Below are 20,874 nucleotides of genomic sequence, written 5' to 3' on the forward strand. Positions count from 1 at the left end.
CCTGGGTCTTGTCTGGGTCCTCCTGGCTGATTCCTGGTTAGTTGTAGTCTTCTCGGGGTCTCTCACAGCTTCTGGGATCAATTTTGGGGCTCCTTTGCACATTTTGCTGTGTTTGCGCCGCTTTTTGATGCTATTGCGGTGAAAAAAGGCACGTATCCAGTTTGCGACATCATAAACCGGATAAAAGTCATTTTCGCTGCATTAACGTTGTTTTTCTTTACGACATGGCGCAATGGTTAGAGTAAAAAAAATTACTCTAACCCGTGGTTTGTGCCACGGAGCATCAAAGTATAAATTTGATGCCCGGGTGGCGCAAAGAAATGGCGTTAACCGGCGTAGAACATTTTGACGCAAAACTGCATCTGCACAGTTTTGCATCAAAAAGTTTAAATATGGCCCAAAGTATGATAAACCTAAAGTTCCGCTGCAGTTGGAAAAGGGATGATACCATTTGACACCAGTCGAGAAATGTTAAGTTGTGGGGCACGGTTGATGTGGGCTTGCCACAGCTGCCCACCTGCAGTTGTCCTGCAGGTCCTCTACCGTTTTTTAAAGGAGATGTCTTCACTTTGCCACTGGCCAACAGGGCTGCCAGGTTTTTGTGGTATTCATGCAACTCACTTCCTCAAGATAACCTCAACACTTGTCTCAATGCGGCCTGGCTCTTTATGTTCTTGGTCAGAGGCCTGCCTTTCTCCATGCAATAGATAGGACAGCATCCTTTACTCTAAATTTGGTCACAGAAGAAGGGCAACTTACACACTCCCAAACTTGCTCATAGTATTGAGGAAAACAAGAGAAGCTAGCCCTGTTCTTGGTCAGATATCCCTACATGCAATGTTCTTGGTCAGATATCCCTGCATGCAATCTAGTAGCTTCACCAGATGTCCATACAAATACAATAATTTGCAAGATTTATTTAAAACTGGGACACTAACAGAAAGCCAAGGTCAATAAAGTTGGAAATGCAGTAAAACCACTATATCTATGCCATAGTTTCACAAGTCAAATTGGACTCCAGTCCACGATGGCATGCTCAAAAACAAGGATGACAGGTACTCAAGCTCCACGGCTAGGCAGTGTACTGTACACCACTTGCATGAGACCATCATTTTTGTCCACACCCTGGGAGGCCTTCAGTACCCTACACACCTACCGATGCTTGTTGTGGTACATACACAGGACACAGAGAAAGAACACTGGGTAAATTACAAGTCGGTGACAAGTGAGATAAAATGTTACTAAGCTTTAACCAATGATGCTGGGAAAAGTCTGAATCGGAAGGAACTAAATGGAGGACTGGGAAAGGTAGGACTGTCCCATGGGAAAATACCATGTTTTCCAAGAGAGGGGAACTAGCTCTCTGAAATTTTTCTCTCCAAAGCAGACAAAGACAGACAGATTGGCGCCACCAGCTTACCGTTTCTGTTTTGTAAATGCCATCTCTGGGTCCCTGTGTGTAGGTGTTCAAGCTGCGCTAAAGGGTTTATCCGAAGGCTACTGCTGGACACGCATGCCCCAAAGGTAATAAAGGAAAGTCTATTTTTCAAGCAAAGTGCCCTAAATGTATGGTAGGTAATATGTGGCAGCATAACTAGCATGGCCAAAAAATAATTAATCATAAAAAGGGCTCGGAAATTCTATCTCGGTAAATAAGAGTAAAGTCAGAGACATATTCTGTTTGCTGGCACAGCTAAGTAGGAATGGGCCAGAGTGCACAGATCTGGGAGAACTACGATTTGAGCAGTGATTGAAGTGGAAATATAGAAGTGCAGGTACTCACGTTTTACACATGTTTGTTGCTGAGGAGTGCTGGTACTCTCCCAATAAATGTATTACAGCAGTGTTGAGAAATAGAAGTACTCTCCCTTTCCAATTAAAGAAGTACTGATACTCCATACTGGGCAGTACCTACCCATTAAGAGCACTGGATCTGATCGTACCCGGTCAACGTTGTTTGCTGTCTGCTCTAAGCATCTTATTTACAAGATAATTGTATTCCATTTCTTAGTATAAACTGTCCTAATACCCTCCAACTAAAAAAATCATCAACACTGCCGCAAACTGACTTCTGCGAACTGATGCCCCAGCTTCACACGTTATTTGGGCAAGGCGTTCATTTATGGTGAAAATGTGTCAAACAACTGGATGAGCTTTTTTGCTGGATTTTTCAAGTGGATAATGTAGTCATTTGAAAAGTAAAATATTTCTGGGTTATGTATCACAGGCAAACCCCAGTTATCACAGAAGTTGACAGGTGTGTATAGTGGGGGGAGGGGAGAGCAAAGACACATTTATATACTATGGGGGTCATTCCGACCCTGGCGGGCGGCGGGCGCCGCCCGCCGGGCGGAAACCGCCCAAACACCGCCTGCGGTCAAATGACCACGGGGAGCATTCCAACTTTCCTGCTGGGCCGGCGGGCGATCTTCAAAAGATCGCCCGCTGGCCCAGCGGGAAAGCCCCAGCAAAGATGAAGCCGGCTCCTAATGGAGCCGGCGGATTTGCTGGGGTGCGACGGGTGCAGTTGCCATGCAGACACTGAAAATCTTAATGGGGCCCTGTTAGGGGGCCCCTGCAGTGCCCATGCCAGTGGCATGGGCACTGCAGGGGCCCCCAGGGGCCCCACGTCACCCGTTCCCGCCAGCCTCTTCCTGGCGGTGTAAGGGGGTCGGAATCCATGCAGCGCCGCCATGGAGGATTCCCTGGGGCAGGGGAAAACCGGCGGGAAACCGCCGGTTCCCCTTTTCTGACCGCGGCTTTAATGCCGCGGTCAGAATTGCCCCGGAAGCACCGCCAGCCTGTTGGCAGTGCTTCCTCTGCCCTCTGCCCTGGCGCCCACCGGACAAGAAGCTATTTGTAACAATTTCACAAAGCACATAGAAGACATTCCAGACATGTGCATCCCGACAGCTGCTGTCTCTTTAATTAATACTTTCTTCTTCACAGCCAGCACGCTAAACAATACACTCGCTGATGGAGGCGCATATCAATGAGTGAGGCAGATGATAAACACAACAAGCATTTGTAAAGTAATGGGTGTCGCATTTGCTCGAGTTAGACCTATTAGCGTTGTAAACAAGAGGACACGTGGCAAACAGAAGTTCACTCACAGTGAAGGCAAAAGTGCAATTATCCATGTAACCAGCAAAAGTACAATTATCCATATAACTGGCAAAAGTTCAAATATCCATGCAACAGGGTCGATGTCTTGCAAAGTGCTCTGCTACTGCCCAGCGAGATCGCACTGCCCATGAAATAAAGAGAAAAAGTAGTGCAGAAATAATACAGAAAACATGGAGCCTTGTATGTTTTCAGTAGTTTGCCTGTGCGCTCGAGGCAGGCTAAACACCAGAAAATGCATGACGTATGCATGCCTTCCATTAATTAAATCAAGCTAATTTTAAAAGGCAAGCCCACGAACCAACCAAACTGATGGGCTTGACATGGGGGTGGTTAGAAGCCCATAGAGAGATTACACCAGGGACAGAGCGCTTTGCACTCGACCCCAAAAAGGGCATTTTCTGGACCAAGAGCTATCTTTCTGCCAAATTCACATGGAGAAACATGTTTTGGGACCCCCCTTTTTCTCAGATCCCCCTTGACTGATCACCCCAAAACTTTCTAGACAGCAGTTGAAATTAGCTTTCAATTTCTGGGGAAAATTTGGTGAATATTCATCAACCGGTACCAAAGAGACAAGCAAGTCAAAAAACACTTTTTCTATAGAAACTAGGTCCCAACTGTAACTAGCTCCTGGTGACCACCAGTAGGAAATAAATATATTTGTATATATATATATATATATATATATATATATATACACAACTTTTCAGAGAAGAATTGGTATACTGGTTTAAATATTATGTTGATGATGAAGATCACCACTACCAAATAATGTTTTGTATTGTCGAGAATGAGATGTTAGGTGATCTCAAGTGCATACATGAAGTAGCAATGTGATTACAAGATACATTGAGTGTTTCATGTTTCATTTGATCACCATGTAATGGCAATAGTTTTAGAAATCACTCTGTGGAAGATATAATGTATAATCTTTGCCATAATGAGCATGTTTAAAGATGGTGAACGCAGGAAGTAAACAAGTGTTTGACTTTAAGAATAGTCCTTCCATTGATTATGAACTCACAGATTGCATCAAATGATTTGGCTTGTATTATTTATTTAAATGAACGTCATGGCATGGAACGCCAGCATTGACAAAGGTGCTTGCCAAAAGGCATCTGTTCACTACAATTTCTTGAATAAAGGAACATTTCACCTACACCAACGGCTGGAGCCCTGATGTGTAACCGTGAGTCCACCCTCACATGACTGAGCACCCGCCTGCGAGTGAAAGAGCCATTGGTGATCTGGGAGAATTTTATATATATATGTGCACCACTGCACATCGAAGCAGGTCTGTGTGACTAAAAATGGATTGTCACATAAGAGCAATCAGGTTGGGCTATTCACAGCAAATCTGACAATTTTACTTTGGATTCGCCTACATAGGTTTTGCACTTGGGTTCATTATTTCGTTTGGCTCCAGCAACCCACTTGGGGCAAAATAAAAAAATTGCAGGACCACCATAACCAGCATGCACTGTACTCACTTGAGAGGCCCACTGGGGCAGACTGGTAATTAAAGAGATTAATCAGGTGCCTGCAATTAGACAAGCTGAAGCCATGCCGGTCTTTTCAACAAGAAAGAAATGCCTGGAACACCCAGCACTGGCTGCACCTACGAGGGTGAAACACTTCTATATTTTTCTCTGCTGAAGAAAGGATTGACCTAGAAGCACGTGTCCAGAGATGATTTTATAATCAAAGGCCTGGAATAATGAAACTGCTTAAAGAAATTCACTGTGAGTTGCTGGATTTGCTTTTTCTTCCCGTTTAATTAACCTGTTGGGAGTGCGCTTTCACATGAGGACAACTTAGTTTTGGATATATATATATATATATATATATATATATATATATATATAGCCGGCATTACAGTGATTGACCAATAAAGCATTTGGAAAAAGGAGACATGGGTTCCGTGCCTGGTGTGTAGCGAATGACAGCAGGCTACAGGAGGTGTGTGGATATATTAATTCTATTACCTAACTGTAATTTACCTGTAACCTTTAGTTTTTACAGCGAGAAAAAAAAAATATATATAAATAGATAGATAGATAGATAGATAGATAGATAGATAGATAGATAGATAGATAGATAGATAGATCGACAGATAGATAGATAGATAGATAGATAGATAGATAGATAGATAGATAGATAGATAGATAGATAGATAGATAGATAGATAGATAGATAGATAGATAGATAGATAGATAGATAGATAGATAGATAGATAGATAGATAATTACAATGGGAGGAAACCACTGCACTCTGTTTCTCCTGAAACTCCAAAGAGTCTTGTTCACGGCTGGTGAGTCCTTTTTCAATATTCATTAAGTATTTAATGAATATTGAAAAAAGACTCACCAGCCGTGAACAAGACTCTTCGGAGTTGAAATGCGTTGGTCTTTGTTGACATGGATTAAACACTGTGAGTTTTCAGGAGAAACAAAGTGCAGTGGTTTCTTTCCTTGGAATTATAATTTGAGGAGGATTGGTCTACCTCCTACCACTAGCAACAACATTTTGTGTGCACCATGTCTGATGTATGACCGGTTGTTTAAAAAACAAAATTATATATATATATATATATATATATATATATATATATATATATATATGTATATATATATATATATATATATATATTCATTCAATTTATAAACATAGACTACATTTTAGTAAATGATTTGACACCAAAATGACAATATTTAAAATCAGTAGAACCAGAATAATACATTCTTTAAAGTTTAACCCCTTCGCTGCCAAGCCTTTTCCCCCTCCTTTGCCGGGCCTTTTTTTGGCTATTTGGGGCAGTTCGCGCTTAGGCCCTCATAACTTTTTGTTCACATTAGCTACCCATGCCAAATTTGCGTCCTTTTTCCCAACATCCTAGGGATTCTAGAGGTACCCATACTTTGTGGGTTCCCCTGAAGGAGACCAAGAAATTAGCCAAAATACAGAGAACATTTATTTTCAAAAAAATTGGAAAAAAGGGTTTCAGAAGGCAGCTTGTGGTATTTTCCCTGAAAATGGCACCAACAAAGGGTTTTCGGTGGCAAGACCACCATCTTCCCAGCTTTCAGGAACATGCAGACTTGAATTGGAAAACCCAAGTTTTCAATACAATTTTGACATTTTACTGGGACATACCCCATTGTTACTATTTTTTGTGCTTTCTGCCTCCTTCCAGTTAGTGACCAAAATGGGTACGAAACCAATGCTGGATCCCAGAAAGCTAAACATTTCTGAAAATTATACAAAATTCTGAATTCAGCAAGGGGTCATTTGTGTAGATCCTACATGTGTTTCCTACAGACAATAACAGCTGAAATAAAAAAATATTGAAATTGAGGTGAAAAAAACAGCAATTTTTCGCCACGTTTTACTCTGTAACTTTTCCCTGCGATGTCAGATGTTTGAAAGCAATATACCGTTACGTCAGCTGGACTCTTCTGGTTGTGGGGATATATAGGGCTTGTAGGTTCATCAAGAACTGTAGGTACCCAGAGCCAATAAATGAGCTGCACCTTGCACTGGGTTTTTATTCTATACCGGGTATACAGCAATTGATTTGCTGAAATACAAAAAGTGAAAAATAGGTATCAAGAAAACCTTTGTATTTCCAAAATGTCCATAAGATGAGGTGTTGAGAAGCAGTGGTTATTTGCACATCTCTGAATTCCGGGGTGCCCATACTAGCATATGAATTACAGGGCATTTCTCAAATAGACATCTTTTTTACACACTGCCTTACATTTGGAAGGAAAACACGTAGAGAAAGACAAGGGGCAATAACACTTGTTTTGCTATTCTGTGTTCCCCAAAGTCTCCCGATAAAAATGGTACCTCACTTGTGTGGATAGGCCAAACGCCCATGAAAGGAAATGGCTCGAAACACGACGTGGACACATCAAATGTTTTCACAGAAAACAGAGGTGTTTTTTACAAAGTGCCTACCTGTGGATTTTGGCCTCTAGCTCAGCCGGCACCTGGGGAAACCTAGCAAACCAGCGCATTTTTGAAAACTAGACACCTAGGGGAATCCAAGATGGGGTGACTTGTGGGGCTCTGACCAGGTTCTGTTACCCAGAATCCTTTGCAAACCTCAAAATTTGACCAAAAAAACACTTTTTCCTCTCATTTCGGTGACAGAAAGTTCTGGAATCTGAGAGGAGCCACAAATTTCCTTCCACCCAGCGTTCCTCCAAGTCTCCCGATAAAAGTGGTACCTCACTTGTGTGGGTAGGCCTAGCGCCCATGAAAGGAAATGGGCCAAAACACAACATGGACACATCACATTTATTCACAGAAAACAGTGCCTACCTGTGGATTTTGGCCTCTAGCTCAGCCGGCATCTGGGCAGACCTAGCAAACCACATTTTGTAAAACTAGACACCTAGGGAAAACCAAGATGGGGTGACTTGTGGGGCTCTGACCAGGTTTTGTTACCCAGAATCCTTTGCAAACCTCAAAATTTGGCCAAAAAAACACTTTTTCCTCCCATTTCGGTGACAGAAAGTTCTGGAATCTGAGAGGAGCCACAAATTTCCTTCCACCCAGCGTTCCCCCAAGTCTCCCGATAAAAATGGTACCTCACTTGTGTGGGTAGGCCTAGCGCCCACGAAAGGGAATGGCACAAAACACAACGTGACACATCACATTTTTTCACAGAAAACAGAGGTGTTTTTTGCAAAGTGCCTACCTGTGGATTTTGGCCTCTAACTCAGCCGGCACCGGGGGGGGCAGAAATGGCCTAAAATAAGTTTGCCCCCCAACCCCCCCGGGGAGCGACCCTTGCCTACGGAGTCGCCCCTGCGTTACATTGGCGCAAAAAAAATATCCCCGGTGCCAAGTTGTTTGACCTAAAATCGGCCGATTTGCCCCCAAGGGGGGCAGAAATGGTCTAAATACAATTTGCCCCCCAGGGGAGAGACCCTTGCCTAATGGGTCGCTCCCCATCTCTTAAAAAACAAACAAACAAACAAAAAAATTACCCCTGGGGGCAGATCGGCCTAATAACAATAGGCCAATCTGCCCCCGGGGGGGCAGAAATGGCCTAAAATAAATTTGGCCCCCAACCCCCACGGGGAGCGACCCTTGCCTACAGTGTCGCTCCCCTTGCGTGATGGCACAAAAAAAAAGATCCCTGGTGCCTAGTGGTTTCTGCACCCCTTGGGGGCAGATTGACCTTAAATCGGCCGATCTGCCCCCAAAGCGGGCAGAAATGGCCTAAATACAATTTCCCCCTCCTGGGGAGCGACCCTTGCCTAAGCGGTCGCTCCCCATCTGTAAAACAACAACAACAAAAAAATTCTTCCGTGCCTAGTGGTTTCTGCCACCCTTGGGGGTAGATTGGCCTAATTAAAATAGGCTGGTCTGCCACCCAAGGGGGCAGAAATGGCCTAAAATAAATTTGCCCCTCAGGGGAACGACCCTTGCCTAAGGGGTTGCTCCCCTTACGTGAAATTCACGAAGAAAAAAAAAACTCCCTGGTGTCTAGTGGTTTCTGTCCCCCTTGGGCGCAGATTGGCCTCATAAAAATAGGCCAATCTGCCCCCAAGGGGGGCAGAAATGGCCTAAATATAATTTGCCCCCTATGGGAGCGACCCTTGCCTAAGGGGTTGCTCCCCAACTCTAAAATAAAAAAGAAAACAAAAACAAAAAAAAACAAAAAAATTATCCCTGGTGCCTAGAGGTTTTTGCCCCCCCTGGGGGCAGATCGGCCTAATAATAGGCCAATCTGCCCCGGGGGGGGCAAAAAAGGCCTTAAAAAAATGTCCCCCTAGGAGCGACCCTTGCCCAAGGGGTCGCTTCCTCATGCCAGTTTCATTTTTTTTAAAACATCCCTGGTGTCTAGGGGGTGTTTCAAAAGCCGGATTGCTTTGCAATCCGGCTTTTGAAACGCTCAGAGAGACTTCAAAGTGACATCACAGGGGGGGTGGGGGGGTCGGGGGGCTTTCCCTTCCATCCCTAATGGTTACGTCCTGGGCACACGAGCACTGTGCCGCAGGACGTAACTATTACGCCCGCGGCACAGAAGGGGCTAAAGTGAAAAAATAGCATCTAAAAGATCAAAGCAACCACCAAAGAAATCTGGTCTCATGAGGCCCGGGCAAAGTAAAAAGTTATGGCCAACCAGGATGGAATGCAGTTCGGACACACTTCCCCCAAAAGGTTGTGTCCAGTGTGGGGTTGGCTGCATGCTGTGGCAGTTAGATTAATGTATTGTAGTTAAATATTACTTTACCTTATTGAAACCTTGGAAATTCACTAAAAAACTGAAGGTCACAGTGACATTATTATTAGATTCAGATTTTACACACCTAAAACCATGGAAATTTAGCAGATATAGTTATCTCAAGAAACTCTAACTCATACCCTAAGGTAAGTATAACTCATAGTTGTTAGGACTCGAACTCACTCATGCATGCTTCTTGCTGCACCCTCACAAAATAAATCAACATGTCTAAAGAATGATGAAACATGTCATGAATGTGTTTACAGCACAGCATTTCCCTGTGACTTGTGAGGAAAACTACATTGCATGTTTGTTTATATTGATAAAAGCAAGTGTTGTTCCATTTGTGAACTGTGTGCCAAGTGGTTTATATAGACATCGAATTCCTTCATATGAATCATCAGAAGTGATTATTGACTCATCACCAGCATGTGTCTGATGACTCATCACCAGTCTATAAATAGAACTGCCAAGGTGGTTCCTGTGCCTGGCTTCGAGTCTTCCTTCACTTGCAGGTGTTCCCAGTTCATATGGAGTTTCCATCCTTCTTTTGGAGTCATCATTTCAGTGCTAGGCTTCATCGGAGCTTCCCTCTCTGGAGCGGATTACTTTTGCAGCAGCTGGAGAACTTACGAACAGTATTCCATCTCCCTCAAATAATCGAAAACATTCCAGGAGAAGTCGGTTCTTGAGTAATCCCCTTCTTGTTCCCCTGTTTTCAACCTTCTCGAGGTTCGTGATCTTTTGGTGCATTATGAAAAACATTTGTCGATGCTGAGAAACATGTGATACAAGACTATTTTCCAAAGACAGCTTGAGAAGTATCTTTAAAGTCAGCATTGAAGTCAAGTTTGTGGAGCATCGCTCGATATCTATGCAAAGTTAGACGTTTATTTTGATTATTTTTGGAGCAAGTCTATTATGTGAAAACAAATAACAAAAGACAAATTCATAAGTTTGATTTTATAATGATTTTGTTGCGAGTTACAAAAGCGTGTTTAATAGTTGATCATTCAAGTGCTAATAATGATTGTGATTTTGCTGAAAGGCTCAGTGATTGCTCAATCGAATGATAATAATTATTGTTATTTTTCTGAAAGACTCTGTGATATTTGTAGTTCTTTTGTTTTTTAATTAGTTTTGGGTCTTAGAAATTCCGGCACCAAACCCAGAGGCAACTTTCTCAGAACAACAGTGACGCTCCTTTGTGAACCAGTGTTTTTGTTTCTCTTCCCTTCCCAAATCACTGTTCCCTATCCCTTTCCCCGAGAGACTATTTGCTTGTTCCCTGTTCAGTTCAGATACAAGAGTAGTGTTTAGGGGTGAGGGTTTTATTCTCTTCGCTCCCGATGAACCTGGAATTCAGGTGAGTGGACATGGTCTTGTCAGTACCCTTGCCATGCACAGTTTCTCATCAATAATTTTATTGCAAATTTTGCAGTGACATAATCAATGATGTCATAGATGTCATGACTGAGGGGAATTAGCAGTGCATGGCGAGGGTGTGAGTTATAGTTACCTTAGGGTATGATTTATTGTTTCTTGAGAGCTGCAGCCAACCCCCCTGCATGCAGCCAACCACACGCTTCGCACTGCCCTTGGTTTTACACTGCAGGGGGATGACAGGGGTGTCAACAGCCCCAAAAGGCAGCCAGCCTCCAGTGCCCCTTCCTGGGCTGCTTTTAGCCACAGGGACCCACAGGGGTCCTGTGCATTTTTTAAGGTGAGGGGGCACGGGCACCCTCTCCAGGCCTCCTTTGGCTCCAGGGACTCCATGGCCGTGTCCCCGCAATTATATTTATAGGGTAGAAGGCACACAGCCCCACTTCCTGGGCTGATTTTGTCCCTGGAGACCCAATCTCCTGGGCCCCTGCCATGTTCTAAATTGTTAGGGGCATGCATCCCACCTCACCAGGTCAATTGTGAGTCTAGGGACCCCTTCCTCTGGAACCCAACTTATTTTATGGGGGAGGGTGGACATGTGTTCCCCTCCCTGGACTGATTTTGGCCCTAGGAATGCCATCCCTCAGGGCCCAGTAAATTTTTTCAGGGAGGAAGTATTCAGCACCCTCCCTGGCCAGTTTTGGCCCTGGAACCCCATCCCCTGAGGCCCACAATTATATTTAAGGAGGATGGAGGTGGCAGCCCACTACCTCAGGCCAATTTTGTTCCCAGGGACCCGATCCCCAGGGGCCTGGCCTTATTAAAATGTGGGTGAAGGCATGCAGCCCCCCTTACAGGCTGATTTTTGGCCCAGGGGACCCCATCCCCAGGGCCAAGCAAAATTTAATGTAGCCCTGGGGCCCAGACAATAGAGAATGTGAGCCCTGGTGCCCACCCAGAGCACCCACCATGCCCTTTAAAAAAACATTTTCTGCCCCAGGCGGGGACCCTGTGAGACCCCACCACCAGGTCCATGGGGTTCAGGTTATTTCTACCCTGCCCCGTAGTGTTTTTTTGAAAATTATTTTCCTTGGACTAGGGCCAAGTCCCAAGTCCCAAGATGACTCCCAACACGAGATGAGATCTGTTGGATTCATGGAGGGACCACGTCCCTAGATATATAACTTTGTTTTTTCCCTGTAATTACTCAAAAACTACCTGATGGATTTAATTGGGGGATTGGGACCACTCCTCCCCTTCTTTTAGGCCCCCACTTGATGAACCACCCCAAAAGACAGCAACTGAATTGATTTTCAGACTAGTTTTAACCATCTTGTGAAGAGTTGTCAAACAGCGCCAAAGTTGTTAGCAAAACAAAAACGCTTTTCCTATGGAAACTAAAATAAATATATATAAATATATAAATATATATATATATATATCATACAAAAGAGATCACAACACACAATATACAATGGTCAAACACAAACAGGATTGAGACATTTTGTCGTTATGTAGTAGGTTGAATGAAACAATCAAACATATCGGTATTCAAGTCTTGTCTTCAGGGAAAAGTTCATTTATTCAAAGCGAAGTAGCGTTCAGTAAGACAGAAAGCGTCTTTCCAAGACAGCCAACACGTGTTTCGTCACACCAGTGACTTTTTCGAGGCTGTGAATAAACATATACATATGTGCCTGATGTAAGTGTAGCAAATCAGTACAAAACACGATTATATTGTGACAAGGTAGTGAAATTATATACAAAAATTGATACGTGAAAGGTGACAATATCAGAGAAACTTAGAGAGAGCAAAACCTTGAACAGTAGGGGACATGGCTAGGAGTAAACCAGAGCATGTCTAGAAAAGTGTACCATAGGCACCCACGTCAAGAAGAATCCAAAAGAAAGAGGAAAAGAAAGAAGACAGCAAAATGACCCAATTAAGTCGAAGTGGAGAGTGTATAAGAGAGAAATGCCCAGATGAGGTAGCCAAAAAAGTATTTTACTACAGTAATGAGAGCCCACAATCTAAACGAGTGTGAAGAAAAAGAAAAAATACAACAATTACAGGTCTCTAATCCTACCCGAAGAATAACGTAAAGGTTTTCAAGCAAATAGGTCCAATGCGTCTCAGAACCTTTGAAAGTCCAAATAATACTTGGTAGTCTAAACAGAGGTGAAGAAAAAAGGAAGCAAGAGGGGGAGAGTAAAAATATATATTTTTCTAGGTGAGTAATGTTATACTAAGCACAGTTGTTCTCCATATGTATTATAAGAATGCGAAATTAACCAGAAGGTTAATGGGAAATACCTCTAAATAATCATCATCAATGTATAGTGGAGATTCCAAAAAAACGTGCGAGGTTGTCCATCTAAGAAGAGGGACCCTGGTAGGTCCAAATGTAAGTTTCTATGGGTAAATAGAAAAACATACATAACGCGAGTAAAAACGAAAATCCAAGTATGCTAGATGGAGCAGACGTGAAGGTAAAAAGTTAATAAAGCATCGGGCACGTGGCTCTAACATTACGCCTAGTGTCAAAGCGGGAGTACTAAGAAAAGTGGGCACCATTAAGTCTTATAAATCCTAGGTATTGTCCAGGGTGTTTTAGAATGACGATTATAGTAGCCCAGTATAAGCGATCGTAATTTAAAGAGTATTTTATCAGAATTAGAAAGGCGCAGTATCGACACAAAAGATTGTAAAAAGGGCGTTAATGCAATCCAAATATAGAAATCATGTAAAAATTTTACATTTTTTCAAATTGAAAAAAAAAAAAATCGAAAAAGAATCGCAGTGTCGGCACAATGGCTAAGACACAAAAAACAACAAAGTGCCCACAAAAGTGCTGTAGAAATGGAAATAAATCAGGGTTCCGATTCCCCGTAGGTCAAATGCTGCCGTCATTTTTTTTTACCATCCAGTGGTACTTCCATGATAATCCAACTGGAGTACATGGGGCCATGGAGGGTCCTGCAGAACTCTGCGGGACCTCGCTGGTGGGTCCTACAAGAATACATCGGACCTGTGAGTCTAAGTTTTTATTTTGACTCACCTCAGAAGAGCAATAGTTTTAAGTTACCTGTAACCTACGCCTTATACCTTATTTATGTGTTTTCAGGACATGAGGGTTGAGTTCCCTTGTTCATGTCCAATAAGGTTTGCAGCACCCTGCAACATTAAGAAAATGTTGGCGCTCCTGACTCCTCTAGGTGCACCACCAAGGAGAAAAAAATTATTTTTAAAAAGCCCAGGGCATTTTGGGGTGCTTCTTGCTGGAGTTGTGAATTATATATATATTTTTGTTTGAATCTGTTTATTGAGTTTAAATTGTCACATTTTACAATACAGCAGTTGTGTCATCAAACTTTGACATGACAAACATATTGGTGGTCATTACAACCCTGGCGGACTGTTTTAAAGCGGCGGTTAGACCGCCAACAGGCTGGCGGTAAAAAACTTGGAATTACGACCGTGGCGGAAACCGCCAACAAAGACAGCTACTTTAATACTCCGACCGCCACGGCGGTACAAACAAACAGCGCGGCGGTCACCGCCAACAGACAGGCGGAAGACAAAGTGCTGCCCACAGTATCACAACCTACCAATCCGCCACCTTTTCCGGGGCGAATTCACCACGGACAAAAACACGCCGGAAACAGGACTTCGAAGGGAAAACGCTCACCTCTTCACACCCCACGAGGAATCTGGACGCATGGAACCAGAGCTGCAGATCCTGCCAGCCTTTATCTTCTTGCTCCTCTACGGTAAGTACTGCACCTACGACACGGGAGGGGGGAGGGAAAAAAGAGGGACACATACATGTAACACGCAACACCCCCACCCCCACCCCCACTCTCACCCACAACAATACACACACCGATACAGCATGATACATTACAGTTACAATCCCCAACCCCCCGGAAGAATTCAAAGACAAAAGAAAATGAGTGTAACCATTGTAATATATTAAAAGCAGGTACAGAAAAATATATATATACACTAAAAACAAAATATACACCAAGCTTAGTAGTCCAGGTAGTGCTCCAATGAAGTATGTGGAACACTGGGCCCACACGGTATGGGCGAGGCACACACAAGATCCCCGACCATGACGGAGAGAACACTGCAGGGGCATCAGATAGCAATAAAACAGGCACCTCATGGGGAGGGAAAGGGGGGGCATCTCAGCCGGTTGAGTGCACAACGCCAAATCCACGAGAGGGCCACATGCCCACTGTACCATCCTGGGGAATACAAAGCCACAGTCTCTCAAGTCTCTACAGTGGGTGGGTTGCCCACTGTTCCATCCTGGGGAGTGCAAAGCCATAGTCTCTCAAGTCTCCACAGTGGGTGGGTTGCCCACTGTTCCATCCTGGGGAGTGCAAAGCCACAGTCTCTCAAGTCTCTACAGTGGGTGGGTTGCCCACTGTTCCATCCTGGGGAGTGCAAAGCCACAGTCTCTCAAGTCTCTACAGTGGGTGTGTTGCCCACTGTTCCATCCAGGGGACTGCAAAGCCACAGTCTCTCAAGTGGATAACAGTCTCCACTGGTTCTGGAGGGGGCATTGTGCCCAGAGTACTTCATCCTGCTAAGGACAGAGGTAGTGGATGATAGTCTCCACTGGTTCTGGAGGGGGCATTGTGCCCAGAGTGCTTCATCCTGCTAAGGACAGAGGTAGTGGATGATAGTCTCCACTGGTTCTGGTGGGGTCATGGTGCCCAGAGTGCTTCAACCTGCTCGTGACGGACTCAGTAGCGTCAGTGCCCTTGGCGCTCATGAGCCAGCAGTGCTTGAGGCGGCGGTGCCCTGTTCAGCGGTGCTTGTAGCGGCGGTGCCCTGTTCAGAGGTGCTTGAGGCGGCGGTGCCATGTCAGCGGTGCTTGAGGTGGCGGTGCCCTGTTCAGGGGTGCTTGTGGCGGTGGGTTCCTCTGCAATGACTCAGCTGCTGGCGGTCCTCTCTAGCCCAGCGGGGCTTGTGCTGGCGGTCCTCTCTAGCTCAGCGGGGCTTGTGCTGGCGGTCATCTCTAGCCCACTGGGGCTTGTGCTGTCGGTCCTCTGTAGCCCAGCGGGGCTTGTACTGGCAGTCTTCTCTAGCCCAGTGGGGCTTGTGCTGGCGGTCCTCTCTAGCCCAGCGGGGCTTGTGCTGCCGGTGGCCGCTTGGGCAGCAGGGCAGGTGCTGGCGGTAGCCTCCTGGGCAGCGGGGATGATAGCGGTGGCCTCCTGGGCAGCGGGGATGATGGCGGTCTTCTCCGCTGTGCTGCTCTTCCCAGACTTGCCGGGTTTCTTGTGGCCCTTCCCCACCTTGGAAGGTGTCGCAGCTGACTCCACATTCCCACCGGGACCCCTGGGAGCAGCTTTGGTGGCTGGAGTCTTCCCCCTCTCCCGCCGGGCACTGGCCAACTTTTGATGCTTGACAGGTGGGGGACTGTCCGTGCTGTGGCTCCGTGCCACATTGGCTACCTTGGTGGCCGGTGCACTCCAGATTCCGGTGACTAAAAGGCACCACTGGTCCCGGAGATGTTGTGGCTGAGGTGCTAGGTTGGGACCTGGAGAGTCGGGACCTAGGAGACGGACGGGGTGGGGGAGGTGTGGGAAAGAGGTCAAGGTTTGACAGGAAAAGTTTTTGGGAAACACTGGGAAGGGTAGCTGGAGAGGGTTTGGGAGTGGAGGAAGAGGTTGTGGTTGTAGGAGGTGTTCGTTTTGTGACCTTGGGTGAAGGTGAATGCGCTGGAGGCTGTCATGAGGTGGATGGCTGTTGGGTGGGTGTGTGCCTGCGTTTGTGTATCTTGGGAGGTGGCATCACAGACACACTGGGAAAGGACACAGGGGACGTGTGAATGGTAGTGGGGGTGGTGACTGCACATGAGCGGGGTGTGGTGGTGTGTGTGCTGGTGATGGCAGTAGTGGCTGTAGATGAAGTGCATGCAGGTGCGAGTGTAGACGAGACAGGGAGGGAGGAGGAAGACGAGGAGGAGGGGGACACAGTGGAGGCAGTGGATGTTGGTGTGTCTGCATGTGTGTGATGCTTGCATGAGTGCCTGTGGGATGTGTGATGCTTATGTTTGCCTGAGCTTCCCTTGTGTGTTGACATGTGTGCATGCTGGTCTGAAGGTGTGCTTGGGATAGGCTGGTGTACAGGGGATTGGGTCTGGGTGGAGGAAGTTGGAGGGGGGAGGCTAGAGACGGGGACAATGGCTGCCATCAGTGCTGAGGCCAGAATCTGAAAAGCTCGCTGAAGGACCGCCTGACCAGAATGAATGCTCTCCAGGAATGCATTTGTTTGTTGCAACTGCCTTTCTACACCCTGGATGGCATTCAAAATGGTAGACTGCCCAACAGTGAGGGACCTGAGGAGGTCAATGGCCTCCTCACTGAGGGCAGCAAGGGTGACTGGGGCAGGGCCTGAGGTGCCTGGGGAAAAGGTGATGCCCACCCTCCTGAGTGAGCGGGCACGGGGCAAAGGCTGAGGGGCTGCTGGGAGGGCGGTGCTTGTAGGGGGGGTAGCGGCTATACCTGTAGATGCGGGGGGCACAGATGTTGCCGCCACCACAAGGGAGCTCCCATCAGAGGACGAGTCTGTGTCACTGGTGTCAGCTCCTGTCCCCGCCGTGGAGCTCCCATCGGCCTCCGTCCCACTGGTGTACTCTGAGTCCGTAGTGTCGCCCTCCAGGGCCATGTGGGATGCAGCTCCCTCCTGCTCCGGGGCCACTGCTCCTCCGCCTGATGATGCTAATGCACACAAGAACAGGGAGACGACAAAAATGGGGGGGACCACAGAAGAAAGACATATTGAGTGCATGCATTACCGCTACTGTTGGCGGACACGACAGACACAGAAGCCCCCTGCACTACGACGCGCTCTTGGGCTCCACTATTCAATCCCTAGGACATGGCCTACAAAGCTATGGATGACATCTGCACCCAGGGATGACAGAGGGTACCTGGCACTCTACTGAGGTGGGGTGGGGTGCCACATGGCCTGCCTTACTGAGGGACATTGCCTACTAATCTCGCCCTGGTCTAGGGAACCCCACAGCCCACCTCCCCCACCCAGACACCTCCACTGCGCGCAAAATCAGCAGGATGAGAGTGTACTCACCCCCTTGTGGCTGCTGTGATGCCCTCAAGCGCCCATCCAACTCCGGGTACGCCACCACCAGGATCCTGAACATCATGGGGGTCATGGTGCGACTGGCACCCCTCCCACGTTGGGAGGCCATCCCCAGCTGAGCCTCCGCCGTCTTCTTGCTCCAGCGGCGAATGTCCTCCCATCTTTTCCGGCAGTGGGTGCTCTGTCTGTGGTAGACCCCCAGGGTCGGGACGTCCTTGGCGATGGCACAGCAAATATATTTTTTCTGGTGGGCGCCGACCTACATGAATTGTACAGGCGGAAGAGAAATTTTATTACCAACTGCACCGTCACAGTCATTGGCCCCCATCCCTACCCTTGCCATGTGGCACATGCATTCATCGTTGTTTCATGCACGCCTCAATCTCCCCCTCCATCTTTCATCCACCCCACTCCACACAGGCATAGCCCATACAGCATGCTCCCAGAGGACCGTAGAGTAGCGTGTACTGGGGGAGGACCCCATCCACGAGTTTCTCCAACTCCTCTGATGTGAAGGCAGGGGCCTTTTTCCCAGACACTCGAGCCATTGTCTCTTCCAGACCGAGGTCACAGCAGCACTTGCAGTGCAGGTCCTCTCCTGTCGAAGATCAGGTATCGAGTGATTGAACAGATAGAAAATGGCGGTGACGTCCGCTGCGGTGAGTACCGTCACCACCGGCGTACATCGTCATTGGCTCCTGGGACCCATAGGGTCCAATGTTAACCAATGCAGCATTGAGCCGCGGTCTTCGACCGCCTACCGCGACGGTGTACAACGCCAGCGCAGTTACCTCACATCCCATTGTCCCACTTTAGAGGTCAGGCAGCCGCCATTTCAGGGGCCCACATGGCTTAATTTTTAACTGCGTCACACGTACCTAGCCTCAACTCACATATATAGGTGGCGGCATCCTCCGGTGTACAGACCGCTGGTGGACCTGTCGACAATGGAGGAAAGACATGTGATCATCACCTACAGGCTTGACCGTGCCACAATCCATGAACTGTGTACCCAGCTGGAGCCAGACCTGATGTCAGCTATCCCCTATCCCACAGGAATCCCCCCTCAAGTGCAGGTGCTGTCAGTACTCCATTTCCTTGCAAGTGGGTCATTTCAAACAATTGTGGCCATAGCATCAGGGATGTCCCAGCCTATGTTTTCCAACGTGTTGTCCAGAGTGTTGTCTGCCCTGCTGAAACACATGCGGAGCTACATCGTTTTCCCTCAGGTGGAGGATTTGCCGACAGTGAAAGATGATTTCTATGCCCTGGGACATATCCCCAACATCATAGGTGCCATTGATGGGACACATGTGGCTTTGGTCCCCCCTGCAGGAGTGAACAGGTGTACAGAAACCGGAAGAGTTATCATTCCATGAATGTGCAGATGGTATGTTTGGCAGACCAGTACATCTCCCATGTGAATGCCAAGTTCCCTGGCTCAGTGCATGATGCCTACATCCTGCGGAATAGCAGCATCCCTTATGTGATGGGTCAACTCCAGAGGCACCGGGTGTGGCTATTAGGTGAGCACCTGGAAGCAAGACAGTGGGAATGGTTGCCTGGGTCTGGGGATATCCCTACAGGTTAGTGTGTGTCTAACAGTTGTCCCTCGCCATTTGCAGGTGACTCTGGTTACCCCAACCTGTCATGGCTACTGACCCCAGTGAGGAATCCCAGGACAAGGGCAGAGGAGCGCTACAATGAGGCCCATGGACGAACTCGGTGGATTATAGAACTGACCTTCGGCCTCCTGAAGGCCAGGTTCCGGTGCCTCCATATGACAGGCGGATCCCTATTCTACTCACCAAAGAAGGTGTGCCAGATCATCGTGGCCTGCTGTATGCTTCACAACTTAGATTTGCGACGACAGGGGCCTTTTCTGCAGGAGGATGGTCCAGATGGCGGTGTTGTTGCAGCTGTGGAGCCTGTGGACAGTGAAGACGAGGAAGCAGAAGAAGATGACACAGACAACAGGAACTCGGTGACCCTGCAATATTTCCAGTGAGACACAGGTAAAAGTATAAACCTGCCTACTACATGTACTTTAACACTACTTTCTCTCTACTGTCTATCCTTTTCACCCAGTGAATGGTCACTGAGTTGTCACTTTCCATTACGATTTCACAGATGTGGGTCCCACTGTGTGACATCTGCTTTGTTTCCTCATGGACTAGAGCTGTGTGACATAGGTATGTTGCCATTACAATTGAAAGAGCATTTTGTCACTGTAATTGCTAATACACAATTTCGAAATCACAGACTGACTCCAGATTGTTTTGTGCTTCAAGGGTGTTTATTTAACTGCTCAATATTGGAGGGGGTTGTAAAATGGTGAGGGGGGATGGTGGAGGAATGTCCATGGCAGAGTCCAGTCTACTAGTCTCACAGGTGCATTGCCCAAATGGGCATAGGAAATGGAGCTGGGGCATTTCTCGGCGGGGGTCTTGGCATCGTTCTCTCTCTTTGTCCTGGATCTCAGGGACCGTTTGCGGGGTGGTTCTCCCTCTGCAGGGGGTGGGGTGCTTATGTGGTGGTTCTGTGGCGGGCATCCTGTCCACTAGCGCCAATGGAGGTGGTGGGCAGTTCATCGTCCATGCTAGTGTCAGGGGCCCCTTGTTGTGCCACAGTGTCCCTCCTGGTGTTGAGTACTTCCTTCAGCACCCCTACGATGGTGCCCAGGGTGGAATTGATGGATCTGAGTTCCTCCCTGAAGCCCAAATACTGTTCCTCCTGCAGGCGCTGGGTCTCCTGAAACTTGGCCAGTACCGTTGCCATTGTCTCCTAGGAGTGGTGGTAGGCTCCCATGATGGAGGAGAGGGCCTCTTGGAGAGTGGCTTCCCTTGGCCTGTCCTCCCACTGTCACACAGCAGCCCTCCCAGTTCCCCTGTGTTCCTGGGCCTCCGTCCCCTGGACCGTGTGCCCACTACCACTGCCCCAGGTCCCTGTTGTTGTTGGGGTGGTGGGTTAGTCTGGGTTCCCATAGTGGTGGACACACTGCTGCTTG

The sequence above is a fragment of the Pleurodeles waltl genome, chromosome 7, assembly GCF_031143425.1.
Source record: "Pleurodeles waltl isolate 20211129_DDA chromosome 7, aPleWal1.hap1.20221129, whole genome shotgun sequence".
NCBI classification, from domain to species: Eukaryota; Metazoa; Chordata; class Amphibia; order Caudata; family Salamandridae; genus Pleurodeles; species Pleurodeles waltl.